The sequence below is a fragment of the Halichoerus grypus genome, chromosome 11, assembly GCF_964656455.1.
Source record: "Halichoerus grypus chromosome 11, mHalGry1.hap1.1, whole genome shotgun sequence".
Classification (NCBI taxonomy): Eukaryota; Metazoa; Chordata; class Mammalia; order Carnivora; family Phocidae; genus Halichoerus; species Halichoerus grypus.
Window position 1 is genome coordinate 91390619 of NC_135722.1, and position 17643 is coordinate 91408261.

Sequence of the window (17643 nt, forward strand, 5' to 3'; positions counted from 1 at the left end):
ACTTAAAGTCAGGCTCAGTGTAAGTCCAAAAGGCAGTATCAGAAGGCACAGGTGACCCTGCACTGGGAAAAGAAGTAAACTCGTCTTTCTGAATTACTTGGGACATTGATTTTTTATTAATCCTCATTGTCACATGGCACCCTTCCCCAAGCTCTGTCCACGTGGGAACTCCAGGAGCCTCCCTCTTTTTAAACAGGCCCATTTTGGAAGAGTAAAGGGGACCCCAGCCACTGCCGCACAATAAAAGCCCCTTTTGAAAGCAGCACTTTCATTAACTTAAAGCAATCTATAGACTTAAAAGCATGGAGCAGTAAACTCCCAGAAAGGATCATAAAACAGCCAGTCTCAAGTTGGGTACACTTCAGTGCAATTTGCACGAGGCATTTTACTGTGAGCACTGGCCGGGCCCATCTCCCTCCAGTAACCCCCTGCCCCTTATTCTGAGCAGCTTCTCTTTCTCTGGGCTTTCATGCCTTTCGCGCTCACAAAGGGGAGGCGGTGACTGGGGAGTCTCCGTGGGGTCATGGCTCCCTCCCGCCCTCTGGCTCCCGGCGGGAGAGCTCACGAATTCCAGGCCTGCAAAAAAAAAAGAAAAAAACAGCCTCGGAGCTTCGCTGCCCGCGGGGCAGTCGCGAGGCCCGAGGCCCGAGGCCCGAGGCCGCTGCGGCCACTCGTGGGTCCCGCGTCTTCTGAGTCCCCGCAGCGCCGTCTGGCTGCCTGAGCGAGGGGTGCGGAAGGCTGGGACTGTGGGCTCAAGACTGCAAAAAGGAAATTTCAGATCTTCCTTTCGCACAGCCCCTTACACACTTCGCTTCCCTAGTTGGCCAGAGGGATAACCTCCCTCCCCGGTTCGGACTTCTCTCCCACCGCCAGAGCTAGGCCTGAGCCATGCGGGTATAGAGTGGGGTTGCCGGGTGCAGCTCGAGTGGGGAGATCACGAGTCCAGAGACAGGAGGAGGCCCCCTTCCCTCTCCCTGAGGCCCTGAGGCCTCTGGAAGGCCGGAATGGCAGGGTAAGCGAGAGGGCTAGGGGCTAGGGCTTTGCGTAATATATCGTGTGTTTGAATACCATCATTTCCTCAGCTTTGGGGAGGGGAGGGTCGCCTAGATCTGCCTAAAATGTGAAGCTTTTGGCTTCCACCAGTTGGAGAGCACTCGATAACCGAAAAGTCAACACGCTGGAGAAGTCCCCGAGGCAAGTGGGGTGAGGGCAGAAGACCCAGAGCGCCCCCGTTTCCCAGGCTGAACACACAGGCCGCCCGGCGTGTGGGCTTCCCCGCTGCGCCGGGGGGAAGGAAGCACCGGCAGCGCCTGCGGGTCTAGAGCCCGGGGCTCCGGCTAGGACGCCGGAGTTCGAGCCCGCCTTGCCCTCGGCCGCAGCCCGGACTCCCCGGGCGCGATGCGGCACCTCGCAGCTAGCGCCCCCCGCGCAGGCCGCGGTCCCTGCGGGCCACCCGCACCCGCCCGCCGCGCTGCGCCCGCAGCCCCCCAAGTGGCTTCCAGAACCCGCAGAGCCGCCAGGGTCGGTCCTCGGATCCACTTCGAGCCCTGTGAGGCTGCCCTGTCGCTTCACCCAGAACGTCCCTTCGATTTGTCCGCTTCCCGGAATCTTTCTCCTAGGACCGGGTCCTGCGCGCCTCAAGTCCTCTGCTCCAGATCCGCTCTCGGGGAGAAGCAGCAGAAATTCGGGGCTCGCCTGCCATGGCCCGGATCAACTACTTTCATCGCCTGCCTAAACGTTTTTCCACCCACGGAGCATGGGGACCCGCTCGCGCGACCCTCCCCCAAATTTCAATAGCCTCATCCCAATAAAAAGCCGTGATCCCGTGGCAAAATACTAAAAACGCCACCAGTTCCGCCGAGTCCAGCCTCAGATGTAAGCCCAGGCCCCCAACTCCTACCTCCAGCCGCCTGCTCTGGCCGGGGGTGTAGATCCGATCCCTAAGCTACTCAGCAGCCCCTCTTCAGTCCCGCTTCTGAAAACAGCCTGAATCCTACAACCCAACTCTAGCGTGGCCCTGAAGCCCAGCCCTGATTCAGGGCTGCTGCACCACCACCGGCCACCCCCCGCCCCACTGCCATTCCTAGCCCGTGTCCCCACCGCTCAGGAACCTCGGTCTCTCTCGCCCAGAGCCCCCAGAAAGGACTGCCCGCTTCGCTCGTTTCTTCCTCGGGTTCGGGAGTCAGGAGAACCCCACTCGCCCAACCCGAAAGAAACGCAAACTTTGCGCGGCAGACTCGGGACTCTGCCCCATCCCCCTCAGCTCACGGCTGTTGGGCGCTTTCCGTCCCCCCTTTTACGAACTCGTGTCCTAGTTCTCAGGCCAGGAGGGCTCCTTATTCCCAAACCTCGCCCTGGGCCCCTACGCCTCCCCGACCTCGCCAAAGACTCCCAACAATCCGCCGAAAGCCAGTTACCCTACAAATCGCTCCTCCAGGGGCGAGGGTCCCTGAGCGTGGCCCCTGGGAGCCCGATTGCCCTGAACCACAGCTCGAGTTGCGCCGTCCCCACCGATCCGCGGGCAAAACCCCACTCGCCCTGGCTCCCCAGGCCGGGCGGGACGCGCGGCCGCGGCTCCTCCACTCCGGTCACACGGCCCGAGGCTGGGGCTGCTCCTGCTCGCAGCCGCCCGTAAGGCAGCTCCCGGCCGGTGGCGCCGAGCAAGCGCCGGCCCAAAGGGCGCCCGAAGCCGGGAGCAGGCGAACGTGGAGCCGGCCCGCGGTTCCCAGCCTCGCCCGCGGAGCGCCCAGCCCCGAGCTGCCTGCCCCCGGGCTCCGGCCCGCGCGCCGGTCCCTACTCTCTGGCCCCCCGGCTTTCGCGGCGCACGGCTCCCCGCCCGCCCGCCCGCCACGGTGTCTCGGGCCCGCGGCTGTCCGAGTCCGCAGCCCCTCTCCTTGCACCCGCGGACAATGCGCGCCCGGCCACGGGCCCGAGCGGGGCGAGGAGACGGCGGCGGCGGCGGCGGCGGGGCTGCGCGCGGGCCGGGCCGGGGCTCGGGCGGGCCGCACGGCTCCGGCCGCCTCCTTCCCGGGCCTCGGCGCCGCTCGCGCTGCTTCGCTCCGCGCTCTCCCGGCGCTTCCCCAGCTTCTCTCTGCACGCTCCCGCCGTCCCTCTCTGCTCCCTGCCTCCCTCCTCCCTGCTGCCTCCCTCTCTCTCCTCCCTGCTGCCTCCCTCTCTCCCTCTCTCCTCCTTGCCCTGTCGCAATGAATAATACTCTGGCTTGGGGACTGGAATAAAACACACGCGCTCTGAGGCAGCCGCCCGCAGCAGCAGCAGCCGCCGCCGCGCCGCCGCCGCCGCCTGCAAAAGCGTCTCTGACATGGAAATGAATGACAGCTTACCTGATGCCAATCTTCATCAGACTGACACCGGCGTGACAACACAGCCTATACTTCCCAGCACTGCTCGGGACGTCAGCGGCACAGGGACCCGCCCCCCGGAGCCCCCCCACACACCTCCCCTCGCCCCACTCCCCCCTCTCTCCCCACCCCCCTCGCCCCCACCCACTCCCGGCCCGGCGCTTCCAAGTCGGAGCCGCAGCTGGAGTGTCTCCCTCTACTGGAGGCTTTTCGGAGACGTCGGCGCGGGCCCGCTCCTGCTGGCGGGAGGCCGAACGGCGCTGGAGAGGAAGCCGCGCACTGCTAGCCCGCCGCTGGCCAAGGGACGCGGCGGACGCCCTCCGGACTGGGGACACCGCCCCCGCCTCCGCCACCCCACCCCCACGCCGCGTCCTCTCTGCAAACCACCGAGGCCAACTGGCACGACCTCCTGGGCTCAGGGGATGGCGAGGAGGGGGAATTTTCCGTGCACCCCGAGAGAACTCCCCCGAAATCATGAAACTTAAAGCTGGCGAGGAATCCTTCCCTCCACCACCACTCCTCCCCCCGCACCCCCACCCCATTCCTGCCTGATGGCCTCATTTTTATGATTGCATTTGAATAATTCTCATTACCCTGGCCCCAGAAAAGGTGCTCAGATGACACTCTGGTTAGTTATTCCTATTCTCAAGAGCTTTTTCTGCTGTGGGCTTCCTGGGGCGTTTGGCTCACCGAGGGGAGACTGTAATGGGGTGGGGCAGAGGGAGAGATAAAAGGGTGTAGAGGCCTTGTTAGTAAATCACTTCTTTGCAAATGCCTGGCAAGCCTATTCTAAGCCATTGCTATTTTCATTCTAAAAAGTCCCAGAGTTCTGAGGGTCGGGGTGGTGTAATATAAAGGGAGTGACCAGCTGGGCTGTTTCGGCCTGGGCCGGCTAGGGTGGCTTCCTTCTACTTCACGGAAGAAATTCACACTGGCGCCGTCTAAGAAGACCAGTGCAAGCTTGCATTGTCATACATGTGCTTTCTTTCATTCCAAAAAGATTACGGTCCTACTAAGTGCCAGGCATAGGCACCCAGCCACCTACAGATGCAGGCTTGCTTGCTTCCACAACTTAGCACATGGCCCTCTGCATAAAGGGAAAAGAGAACCCCTTCCCCCTTGACTTTTGCTCCTTGCTCCCCATAGAGGAGCCGGTTCAGCCACAGTCAGGCAGCGATTGATCCTCTGACCCCAGAGCAGGCAGGGGGCCTGGATAAAGCCTAGACAAAGACACTGATGTAAGCAAGGAAAGCAGAAAGTGAAACCCAAGCAGGCCAGGTTTTCAGTAAAGAATCTGACCCAAGAAGTTGAAGGCTCCCCCTTCACTCTTTGCAGGCCTCTGGGTCACTCCTCATCTGCCTCCATCCTGAGCCAGGATGAGAGCTATTAGCATTCCAGGGCTCAGAAGAGGCGGTTGAGGCCTTTTCTGCATCATATCCCAGATACACTAAATACTCTTTGTCCAGATCTCCCCAGTCCCTCCCAAATTCAAACTCCAAAGTTCCTTGTGGAAGAAAGTCTTCACTGAGAGCCCCTTTTATAGATGGAGTTGAATCCTCTCACCTTCACCTGGAACCTCCAAAGACTTCACTAGGTGGATTTATGTCACCCCAGCCTCTGATCTGTGGTCAGAGACTCTGGCTGCTGACAGCATAATCGCTATTATATATTATACATTGTATAATAATATAATAATAATGAATGCACTTGCCCTTTTTATGTAGCACAGAAGCGGCTCTTGATTCTCCAACCCAGAGGCTGGAGGTCAGGCTGCCATAAACTCTCAGAGGGAAGCCCTCTTCAGATACAGGAGGGGGAGGGGAGATCCATTTGCCCCTGCCTGGGAGCCCTGGAGGGAAGGTTTTCTCTCTTTCTCGGGGCGCCCAGTGAGTTGCTGTAGCCTGCAGAGTCAGAGGGGAGAATCAGGCTGACCGTAAATACTTAACCCCATCAGAGAGGTGTCAGTGAGCCATAAATAGTACTGCAGGCAACAGCCATGCATCACTGATTCACACTTGTCACACCCCTCATTTTTTAAATCTAGCTCTGTGCCCAGCTCTTTCTTGATACGGGAGATCCATTGCCATGAGCTGTTAATTTTTGGAGTCTTTTAAATACCGTGATTCCTACTAATACCCTTTTGATGCCTTACACTGTACATTGTAATTTAAAATAAATGTATCTTGCTTTAACTACATTTGTAATTTGCAAAGGCTTAAAAAATGATTACCTAAATGTAACCATCGTTCCCATAATCATTCAAAGCAAACATTTGTCCTGCACCCACTGGAAGCTCAGCTGTGTGCCCCAGCTGAGGATAAAGAGCAGAAGCAAAGAAGTTCAAGTTACAGTTCCTGTCTTCAAGGAGCTTTCGTTCTAGCTGAAGAAGGCAAAGCACCACTACATAAAACATTAAATGATAATAATACAAGAATCCGACAGACGACACAAGCTAGTGAATACTTACTGAACACATGAATCAACAACATGTCAAATTCCAGGAGTTCCATATCTAAATGTTGGCTCTGGCAGCGAGTAGAGAAGGGACAGAGCAGAAATTAAGTCTATAGAACGCACTTCACATACTCTACAGTCTCTCCCCCATCATCCTTCTGAGGATGAAGAGGGTGGAGAGGGGCACACATGTCATGTAAGTCACCAACACATCAACATTGTGAGCAAACAGGAGCTCCTCCCAATCCCAGTCATCACTCTTAAATGTTGCTGTTCCTATGGCTCGGTTCTGGGCCCTTTTCTCACTCTGTCTGCACCTGATTTGTCTTTAGGATAAGCAATTCATACCAGCCCAGATTGTCCCCTCTGAGCTGTGGACATCTACAATCAATGGCCTAACTGAGTCCTGTCATTATCAGCCTGTGGATAAAATTTAAACTTGTCTGTATTAGTCTGCTCAGGCCACCGTAACAAAGTACCACAGGGCAGGTGGCCTGAACAACAGACGTTTATTTTCTCACAGTTCTGGAAACTGGAAGTCCAAGATCAAGGTGCCAGGAGGATTGGTTCCTGGTGAGACCTCTCCTCCTGGCTTGCGATGGGACTTTCTTGCTGTGTCCTTACATGGCCTTTCCTCTGTGTGTACCAGAAGGAGAGAGCAATTTCTGATGTCTTTCTCTTCTTACAAGTGCACCATTCCTACTGGATTAGGGACCCCCTCTTCTGACTTCATGTAACTTTCATTACCTCCTTAAAGCCCCTATCTCCAAACACAGTCACGTTGGGAGTAAGAGCTTTGAATTTGTGTGTGGGTGCGGGGGGGGGGGGGGGCGGGGGGAGACAAAATTTAGTTCCACACACCAGTTCCCTCTATTCTCAACTTAATTATTTTTGGTGAATCTTGATTGTGAGTTCTCTGAGGATGGGGACAATATCTATTTCATCTTAGAATCCTTAGAACCTTGGTATAGTGCTTAGTCCTGAAAACATTAAAGAAATACTTGTTGCGTTGAAGTGAATGGAACTTTTTTCTCCATCATTGCCCCAGCCCAGCTGAGGGACTTAAAACCAGTCACCTGGAATATGAATATTTTGATGATTCCCTAACTGGGTCTAATGCCACCAATATCCCCAATACTTCCTATATACTATCACCAGAGTGTTCTTCCTAAAACAAAGGTTGGATCACACCTTGGTGTCCCCTCAAGAAACCATCTCCTATAAGATTTAGCCAAAAAAGTGGTGCCTGGGTGGCTCAGTGGGTTAAGCGTCTGCCTTCAGCTCAGGTCATGATCTCTGGGTCCTGGGATCAAGCCCTGCATCGGGACCCTTGCTCAGTGGGGAGCCTGCTTCTCCCTCTGCCTCTGCCTTTCCTCCTGCTTGTGCTCTCTCTCTCTGTGTCAAATAAATAAAATCTTTAGGAAAAAAAAAAAGATTTAGCCTAAAATGTTTATTGGGACTTAAAATAAAAAGAAGGGACTTGAATGCCACATTCCTTAGCATGGCATTCAAGTTCTACCTCCTTATCCAGCCCTGATCTATCTTCTAGGCTAATCTCCTGTATCCCTGACTACACCTCCCCATCACCACCATCAGTGGTTCCCAGTGTTAGCCCACGGACTTCCTGCCTAAGAACCTTTGTGGAACTTCTTTATAGTTCTGGGTTCCTGGTTCCATTCCTGGAGAAAGTTGATCTGGATAAGGGCCTAGGAATCTGTTTTAAAAGCTGCTGCATGAAAAGAATGAGAAGACAATTGCAGAATGGGAAAAAATATTTACAAGACACATCTGATAAAGGCCTGTTATCAAAAAAAAAATATAAAGAACTCGTAAAATTCAACATTAAATAAATGAACAACCCAATTAAAAAATGGGCAAAAGATCTGAACAGACAACTCACCAAAGATATAGAGACAGCAAGTAAGCATATAAAAAGATGCTCAGCATCATTTGTCATTAGGGAATTACAAAATAAAGCAATAAGGTATCATACTGCTTATTAGAATGGTCAAAATCCAAAACACCGACACCACCAAATGTTGGTGAGAACGTGGAGCAGCAGAAATTCTCATTCATTGCTGGCGGGAATACAAAATGATATAGCTACTTTGGAAGACATTGTAGCAGTTTCTTATAAAACTTAGCATACTCTTACCATATGATCCAGCAATTGTACTCCTTAGTAGTCACCCAAATGAACTTAAAACTTATAAAGCCCACACAAAAACCTACACACAGATGTTTACAGCAGCTTTATTCATAATTACCAAATCTTGGAAGCAACCAGGATGTCCTTCAGTAGGTGAATGGATAAATAAACTATGGTACTTTCAGACAATGGAATATTATTCAACACTAAAAAGAAATGAGTGACTAAGCCATGAGAAGACATGGTGGAACTTTAAATGCATATCACTCAGTGAAAGAAGTCAATGTGGAAAGGCTATATAATGTATGATTCCAACTATGTGACATTCCATAAAAAGCAAAACCACGGAGACAGTAAAAGGATCAGTGGTTGCCAGGGTGTGGGGCAGGGGAGGGGTGAAAAGGCAGAGCACAGAAGGTTTGTAGGGCAGTGAAGTGCTCTGTATGATACTATAACGGTGGATACATGTCCTTATACATTTGTCCAAATCCACAGCATGTACAGCACCAGGAATGAACCCTCATGTAAACTATGAACTATGGGTAATGATGCGTCAATATAGGTTTGTCCATTATAAAAAATATCCCGCACTGGTGGGGGATGTTGATAGTGGGGGAGGCTGTGCATGGTGCAGGGAAAGGGGGACAGGAAGTACATGGGAAATCTCTGTACTTTCTGTTCATTTTGCTGTGAACCAAAAATTGCTCTAAAAAAATAAAGCTTATTAATTAAAAAGAAAAATCCCCACTGCAATGGAGAGCTTTGCACACTTCCATGCCAGCCAGCCCTCATGAAGGCCAGGACAATTGGTGCTCTCCAGCCCTCCCTGCACTTGCTCACGCTCTTCTCTCAGCCTTGACTTTTTTTTTAAAATTTTTTATTGTAATGTTAATCACCATACATTACATCATTAGTTTTTGATGTAGTGTTCCATGATTCATTGTTTGTGCATAACACCCAGTGCACCATGCAGAACGTGCCCTCTTTAATACCCATCACCAGGCTAACCCATCCTCCCACCCCCCTCCCCTCTAGAACCCTCAGTTTGTTTTCAGAGTCCATCATCTCTCATGGTTCGTCTCCCCCTCCGATTTTCCCTCCCTTCATTCTTCCCCTCCTGCTATCTTCTTCTTTTTTTTTCTTAACATATATTGCATTATTTGTTTCAGAGGTACAGATCTGTGATTCAACAGTCTTGCACAATTCACAGCGCTCACCATAGCACATCAGCCTTGACTTTTAATTCCCTCTTTCCCTACCCACCCAAATCCCATGGGCTGTTAAGACTTAGCTGAAACACCACCTCTTTTCAAAACTTCTTTGACCCCCACCCCCAGCCCCCGGCACAGAACACCAGCTTTGGAGTCACACGGACCTGGCTCGAATCTCTACCCTGTCACAAGATAGCCACGTTTCTGGGAAGTCGCGGAGACTCTCCAAGTCTCAGCTTCTGCCTTTATGAAATGAGGATGATAATAGTATCCAGCTCACGAGCCCATGGAGATTAGATAAAATAATGAAGGCAGAGCTCAGCACAGTCCCCGGCACATGGGAGGCCCTCTAACAAATGGAGCCATTAGATTTAATAGCCCTTACCCAGGGCCTCGGCAGCACTTGCCTGCGCCTTTATTATAGTGCTTATTTAATTGGCCTGAGGAAGGGAGATATTGTTTACTGAGAATGCTGTGACAGGCTCTGAGGGCTGGAAACACAGATAATGGGAGCAAGGAAAGGGAGGAAGGGGGTGCTTACTCTTCTCCTAAGGCCTCCTTCCTGACCCTGAAACCTTGAGGGACTGTGGTATTGGGGGGGGAGGGGCGGGTAGGGCCAAGCGAGGAAAATTCTGTTCCTGATGAAATGCATCAGGGCACACCTCTTAGAGACGGGCTGGGGGGCCTGCACAATGTGAAAACGCATCTCCTGAAAGGTGGGGCTCCAGGATTCTGCTCTGAGCTGGTAGTTGGGCTGTCTAGGCTCCTTGCCCGTATCTGATTCACTTTTTTTGACCCTGAGAGAGCCTTTCTGCTTCCCCATTTCACTCCCACCCTCTGGAACATGGGGGAATGCAACCCGTCCTCTGGGCACATGATAGGCAATTAATTGGGTCTTGTCTCTAACCAGCTTCTCTAATATGGGAATAACATAGTCCCCAAAGCCTTTCAAAAAACCCCCATCTTTCTTATGGTAGTGATGTACATATTGGAAGTTTCTTCAAGCACTGCCCCCCCCAACTCTCTTTCTCTCTCTCAAGGGAGCTACCCAGCTCTAACTCCAGATGAGAGGCTCTGTGGGAAGCAGGAAAGGAAAGAGAAGAGTTTTAAGTGATTCTGCAGCTTTTTCCAGTTTCTAGCAAGGGGTGGGCAGTATTACAGCCAGTTTGACGAAACTGAGAAAGAAGAATACTGAGAAAGAGAATATTTAGACTGTAAAATGCTATGATGATTTCCAAAAAGAGCCACTTGTGGGAAATGGCATCCCAAGAGTTTGGCCACAGAAATTTGAGAAAGGAAGGTATAAACCTGTGCCGACCAACACATAGTGGCCACTAGCCACAAGTAGCTACGCACTTGAAGTGCAGCTGGTCCAAACTGAGATGTGCCATGAGTGTAATCATGGATTTAGAAGACTTAGTGCAAAAAAAAAAAAAAAAAAGTAAAATATTCCATTAATAATTATTTTATATGTATTAGATGTTGAGTTGATAATACTTTGGATACGCTGAATTAAGTTAAAATAGGCTATTAAAAATCTTTTCACCTGTTCCTTTTACCTTTTTTAATGGGACTGCCAAAAAATTTTAAATTACTATGTGACTTGCATTCTATTGTTATTGAAGCCTCTCCTCTGGGCTTTGTTTTTTGTCTTGGTATAAACTATGTTGGATGCTGAAATCGTTACCATTTATCACATGATAAATGTATCACTCTGGCTCACCAGCTCTTCAATCCACTCTGCTTCCCAGCACGTGGGACTGGCTGAGGGGTGATGGAGTGAGGGGAGGCCAGCAGGACATTCGGCGCCTCCTCCCTCGGACTGCGGAAGGTGCTAGGACCACCCCTCCTCCACCCACAGGGTTCTGTGGAGTTTTGAAATGTCTACTCTCTCCAAAACAAAGACCTTTTCTCCTTGAAGACCTGTACTAAACCCTCGTCCCCCATCTCCTTCAGCCATCTCATCACCTTCACAGTTGTCACCCCTGCCATCACCGTGCTCTCCCTTGGCTCTATTCCCGTTCTTACCACCTCACCATCACCCCCTCGCACAGGACTGCCCTGCCTCCTTCTGCTCATACACTGAACCATCTCCTCCCTGTCTCCAGGGATGAACCCTACCAGCATTGTTGCCTCTGATGCTCTGTCCAACCTCTTAAGCTTCCCTGAGCTGAGGATTTTGCATGGCCACGCTCCCAACTTCATTCTGGCAGCCAGACTTACAGCAGCCAGACTGCAGGGCTCAGAGAACCAAGCAACAACCCTGGAAAGGGGTGAGGCCACAGAAGCCGGTCCTTACCACATTGCAGGGGGAGGGTAAGAAAGAGTGACCAAATGAAGGAACAAGATACCCAACGTACCCAGCATGGGGAGCATGGCTTGCTTAGCAAGGAAGAACAAAACAAAGTACCAACAATAATAATAGCTAATATGTATTGATGATTTGCTCAGTGCCAGACTCCAAGCTAAGCGCTCAAGATGCACTGCCTAATCACATTCCCATGATGTCGCCATGAGGCTGAGATAAGGGGAGGAAGCTTTCACGAAGTAACAGTGTGTGGACTCAGGCAGGCTGCCTCCAGGAACCATTCTCTGGTTCACTCATTCAGCGTGCATACACTGATAGCCTCTAAGAAATGTACGAGCTCATGGACTCCCATCCAGCATCGAGGCTGGCCGGGCACCTGCCAGGTCCTTGGGCTAGAGAGATGAGTAAAGCACAGTCCCTGAACTCAGAGATCTCAGGTTTTCAGCAACCAAGGGAGATGTAGGAAAGCCTAACCCTGTCTTCAGATCACACTGTTCTACAGGCAGAGAAACTGAGACTGGGCAGGAGGGGGGAAGGATAAGGTCAAGCTCAAATCTCTCCTGCCTTAATGGGGCAAATGAGAGTCAGCTTGCCTTGTCTAACCAAACCAGGGTTTGTCATCAAGCTCCACCCTTCCCTGGTGATTTTGCAAACATGCTGTGTCACTTCTTGGCCACAGGTCCTCTTGACAGACTCAGCATGTCTTCTGCCTGCATCTCCATTGGCTGCGATCACAATGCACGGTGGGAATGTCAACACTCAAGTCAAAACTCATCCATTCCAGAAACTCTACTTAATTCAGGACACTCAGGTCCTGTATCCTTTTGAATTTTGTGGGCTCACATTTCCACTATAGTAGTATGCACTTGAATGCTGCTTTGTACATGTTGTTAAATTTCAAAAATGTATGCATTAGCTCCCCAACCAGATTTGGAACTTCTTAAAGGCAAGGATTAAATATATCTATCTTACCTTCCCAATCTCCAAGCACTTGGTAGCAACCTCAGCCTATGTGAATTGCCTAATAAATGCTGATGGCTTGATCTATTGTGCTCAGACATAGCTATATGTGTCTGTGTGCATGTGTGTATCTGTCTGTCTGAACCAGCATGTATAGCAGGGGTGTTTGTGTCTACAAGTATCATGTAAGTCTGTGTGCATGCATTCTCCAGCTACTGCAGTCATGGAAGCTTGGGCACACAGCAGCACAATCCGTCAATTTCCAGACGTTATCTCTCATGATAATTTCCTGCCAAATCTTTGAGTTGCAATTAAGAAAGTAGATAATTTGAAACATTTTCCTCTGCATGTTGAGATGGATTATAATCCTAATTTGATAAAGACTCTTAATGACTCATTAGCCACCCTTGGCTTCTCCTCAGGTCATCCAACTTCCCAGGCGCAGGGAGGCAGCAACGCTCAGGCCATTACGTGTTATTGCTTCAGCAGCACTAAAACCAAAAGACACAACAAAGCCACAACGGCGCGCCACAGCCCTTGAATTCTCTTTTCTTCACTCCTAGATTTGGGCATTGGATTTTCTTTTCCTGGCTTTGAACAAAGCCTCTAATTTCCTGATAACCCAAATGCGCTCCCTGGGGTCTTTGCATGCTGCCTCAGCTGGTATGTATGATGCATTGCAGGCTTCCCTCTGCATAGTGGCAGAGGGAGACCTGATCTCAAACCTCTGGCCCCTACCCCCACCACAGTTTGTTTCCTAGGAAATGATCCCCAAGTCCAAAGGGTAGGGTTCCTGGGAGCAAGGACTATTTCAAGTTGTTTACAGATGATAACCATGTAATAGCCTCCTTTCTGCTCTGGCTGACCAAGGATCAGAAAGCACAGAAGGGGGGCGCCTGGGTGACTCAGTCGGTTAAGCATCTGCCTTCGGCTCAGGTCATGATCCCAGGGTCCTGGGATCAAGTCCCGCATTGTGCTCCCTGATTAGTGGGGAGCTTGCTTCTCTCTCTCCCTCTGCTGCTCCCCCTGCTTGTGCTCTCTCTCTCTGTCAAATAAAGGAAAAAAAAAAAAAAAAGCACAGAGGGTCTTTGGGGAGGTTACCCCACCCATTCATTTCCTTTTCCCCTGGCAGAGTGGCACCTATTCCAGGCCCCAGGCATAAATAATTAAATTATTCACAGAGTCATGGTTTCCCTTGGGTCACCCAGTCTGGAATTTAAGAACCCTGACTCTCGGAAAGTTCTTACTCATACATGGACCCATGTGGACATGTGTACAGCATACATAGACACACACACTCATCACAGATGTTCCCATAGGATGCACAGCCACACCTCCACAGAAGCACAGAGACAGCATGCGTACGTGTGCAAGGACTTCTTTGAATGGCCCTTGACCCTGAGATCTGGTAGGTGAGTAAGGAGGAGAGGGGGGCTTAGTCAAGCAGCAAACGTATCTTTGTTGCACACCTACTACACGCCAGGGACTGTGCCAGGTGCTGGGGCACCATGTGGCACAAAGAGAATGGAGAAGCTGGTGATGATCAAACATAGTCGGACCAGTGGTTGCTGCACTCGGAGTTGGAGCAGGTGGGGGCGGCATCTGTCAGACTGCTGAGCTCAAATTCCTTTCCCAACCCCCCCCCATGTGTGTTCTTACCCCTGTCCCTGCTCTACTCTATCCCCGATGTCTACAGGGTAGGCTTGGGTGAGATAAAAAGCCTCCACTCCCCTACCCCACTCCCGCCTTGCACATTTGATCAATGTGACAAATGCCCTCTGGGCAGGACCCCTGAGGCTGTCTTCGCTGCCACCCACCCCTCCTTCCTTCCCAATGAGTCCAGGGAGATCTGAGCAGAGGGGTGATGGATAGCCCTGTCTTATTGTTCCAGACTCCGAATCCAACAGGGGCCTGGGAGAGCTGTATAAATCAGAGCCTGGGCTGGGCTCTCACCAGCGTGAGGGCTCAACAAGAGGAATGGAAGGCGAGGGACCATAAAACTGTCTGTAGGCTAAGTCGTTTCATTTCAAGTCAGGGCCAGGGAGAGAAAATGTTTGGTTCTTGGGAGACAGAGTCATTTGAAGAGGATGGATAAGCTGGTGGAGGTCTGCACGTCTGCATGCTCAGAGAGAAGGAGGCTGAGGGAGGCCAGTCCCACAGGGGGATACCGGACGAGTTGTCCCTCATCTCTGGTGTCCACTCATTCCCACCATCCAAGGCGGGTGGGGTATGCTCATGTCTCAAACTTTGATAAGGTTTAGAAAAATTAGTCTCTAGTGAAGAGAGAAGATTTTTGTCCCAGATGGCTGATAAACTATAATTTCCCCTTCTTTGACAAAAGAACAGCTGGGGGTTTAAAAAAAAAAAAAAGAAAAGGCAATGCTGGGCATTAGCTCTAACTGTGATCAAACCGGGATCAGATAGAGGCAGGAGCTATTCCCATTTCATTTACTGAAACTCGTATGGAACAGCTAGTGTATGTCAGGCACTGTGCTTGGTGGTGGGGGCACAGAATCATGTGGCCCTCCTCTCAAGGGGCTCCCAGTGTAGCTGGAGACACAGAGAAGCAGTCTCCTAAATGAATGGAATGTAGTTTAGTATCCTTTGTCACAGCACCTGTGACAAATCGCTGCATCTATTGATTTGCCTGTCATTCTCCCCTCCTTAGACTGGAAGCTTCTTGAAAGGAGAAAGGGAAGGAACCAACATTTGAGTGCCAATGAGAGGCTCCCGTTAGGCACTTTCGAGTCACTGCACATCCACCATAACACTTCATGGTATATTTTATTATCCTCATTTTAGAGATAAGAAGATTGAGGCTCAGAAAGGTTAATTCACTTGCCCAAGGCCAAAGGTAATATGTGGGCGAGCTGGGACTCAGCTCATGTTGTTGCTTCCCCACACGCTGCTCACAGGGTCTCACTCACATTGTGCCTTCAGCTCCTGAAGCAGTTAGCCAACTCAGGAAGCTGTTGACTATATACGGGAGGGAGGGGCACAGCGCAGCCTGCGGCTAATGCTGGATGGGTGGGTCAGGAAGACTTTGCTGAGGAAGGGATTACTGAACAGTTTTAAATAACAGAATAGAATTTGCCAAAATGACAAGAGATGAAAGTCAATGTAGGTGGAAACATGTACAAAATGCTGTGGAGGCGTGAAATGGCATCACGTGCGCTGGCCATCTACTCAAGAGCTCCCTGCCTCACCCATGACCTCCTTTACCCTTCCCGCTCCAGGCCTAAGAAACAAGAGCTCAGCAGTGACCCAACGGGGTGTCTGTTCTATGCAGTGCAGTATGTTTCTTTGGCTGTTATTGTTATCTTTCCTGGGACTAGATTATGAGATCCAGGTAGGATCCAGTCTGCTTTACTCATAAGTATAATTCCAGCACCTAGAATGGTGCCTGACCAATTTTGGAATGAGTGACAGACGTGGACCAGGAAAAGGGGGTGTTCCCTACATCTCTGCCTTCCCATGAGGCTGGTATAATTGGGCCAGACTAGGAGTCCCTCCTGTTTGGGGTCAGGGAAAACCATTTTAAGGCCAGACAACCATTGAGATAGGACCAAAGGAGGTGAGGCCCAGGGTCCTTGAGCAGTTGGCAAACTGCTTCTCTGTGTTCTCTGCTTCCTCCTCTCTAGTTCAGGAGCCAAAACTAGGATGTGGGCTCAGAGAACGTGGCCACAGAACTGACCTTGGACCTGCCCCTAATCTTCAGCTTATGCTAACAGGATGGATCTCTGTGGGGCAGAAGCTTGAGGAACACCAATATTTAAGGGACAACACAAAGCAGAGGAGCCTATAAGGGAAACTGAGGAGAGCCCAGGGAGCTGTGAGACCCAAAATGACACCCAGTTACCTACCTGTCTTCTAGAGCTTAGTGGCTATCACCCCACAGAAGTCTGTGGATCACCAATCCAACTTCTAGAAATGATAAAGGTATTAACCAAGGACAAGAATGAAAGAGGAAAAAAACAGTGGGTTAAAGTGTTTCACAGTTTTGGGTTGGTTTTTTTTTAAGATTTTTATTTATTTATTTGACAGAGAGACAGAGAGAGAGCACGAGGAGGCAGAGCGGCAGGCAGAGGGAGAGGGAGAAGCAGGCTCTCGCTGAGCAGGGAGCCCGATGCGGGGCTCGATCCCAGGACCCTGGGATCATGACCTGAGCCGAAGGCAGCCGCTTAACCCACTGAGCCACCCAGGCACCCTTATTTCACAGTTTTTAAACAAAACGAGGGAAGAGTGGTACTGGCTCAACAGAAAGAGGAAATCACAAGCCAAGGGCCTGTAGTGGGGGCTGATCCACTCTGCAGAGCCCCGAAATATTCAGCCCTCAGAGGCACTAAGTCTCACGGCCCTGAGGCCAGATACGTGGCTGGACAGGGGGCATTGGTAGGAAGTCTGTTTATAAAAGGGATCCCCACTCTCCCCACCCAGCCTGTCAGCCATACTCCTTTGTCCTCCAGTAAATGAGACTTTTTTTTTTTTTCCTTTGGAGGAACTGAATAAGAATATTGGACTTGGGAACACCAAGTGTGGTGGAGGGTGAATGAATTAAGGGGAGATCTGCATGCTGAACTCTGACCATTAGTCCTTTCTCTGGCCTTGCTGGATACTCCCCGTCACCACCAACCAGTAGATTGGAAGATTCTTCTTTGAAGAACTGAACAACTCCAAGAGAACTCCAGTTACTGATATTTGAAGTTCCCTCAATAAAAGACTCACTTTCCACCTGGTCACCCTCCGTGAAGCCCACTAGTTGACAAACTCTGCCATTTACATAACAATCTTCCAAAATCAACTTTCAGTGTCTCTTCCTTAAATATAAATAAGCAGTCAAGAATCAGCAGATACCTGAAAAAAGACTCAAACTTGATAAAGGGAGACTGAAATAAACAGGAAAAAAAAGAAGATCTGAGGTCATAGAGATTTTGCAAGGAGGAATAAAAAAGTTCAAAAAAGAGCAATAACATCAATTCAAGAAGATAAGAGGAAAGCTTATATTCATAAAACAAGAAGGGATTACAATAAAAAAAGGAAAAATAAATGAAAAAAGCCTCTCTGAAATTAAAAGTATAATTAACTTAAAAAAAAAAAACTCATAAGATTTAGCAAACAAAGTTGAGGAAGACTTCCAAAGAAGGAAACAAAAGAGAGAGATGACTAACAAGAGAGAAATAATTAGCCCAGCACAAAGAATGA

General features: G+C 50.3%; 1 protein-coding gene across 9 annotated transcripts in view; it reads right to left on the reverse strand.

Annotated features, from left to right (window-relative positions):
• The window catches only part of PKNOX2 (PBX/knotted 1 homeobox 2), a 307502-nt gene that overhangs the window by 252799 nt on the left and 37060 nt on the right, over positions 1–17643 (reverse strand). For 5 of the 9 annotated variants that reach the window (XM_036123317.2, XM_036123318.2, XM_036123322.2 and 2 more), the window contains exon 1: positions 3342–3442. The exons of 2 other annotated variants lie outside the window; for them this stretch is intronic. The gene's annotated coding sequence lies outside the window, so the exon portion shown is untranslated. Of the gene's footprint in view, positions 1–1900; positions 2062–3341; positions 3443–17643 lie in introns of those variants that run through there. 2 more of the 9 variants (XM_078058802.1, XM_036123315.2) reach the window with 2 other exon arrangements.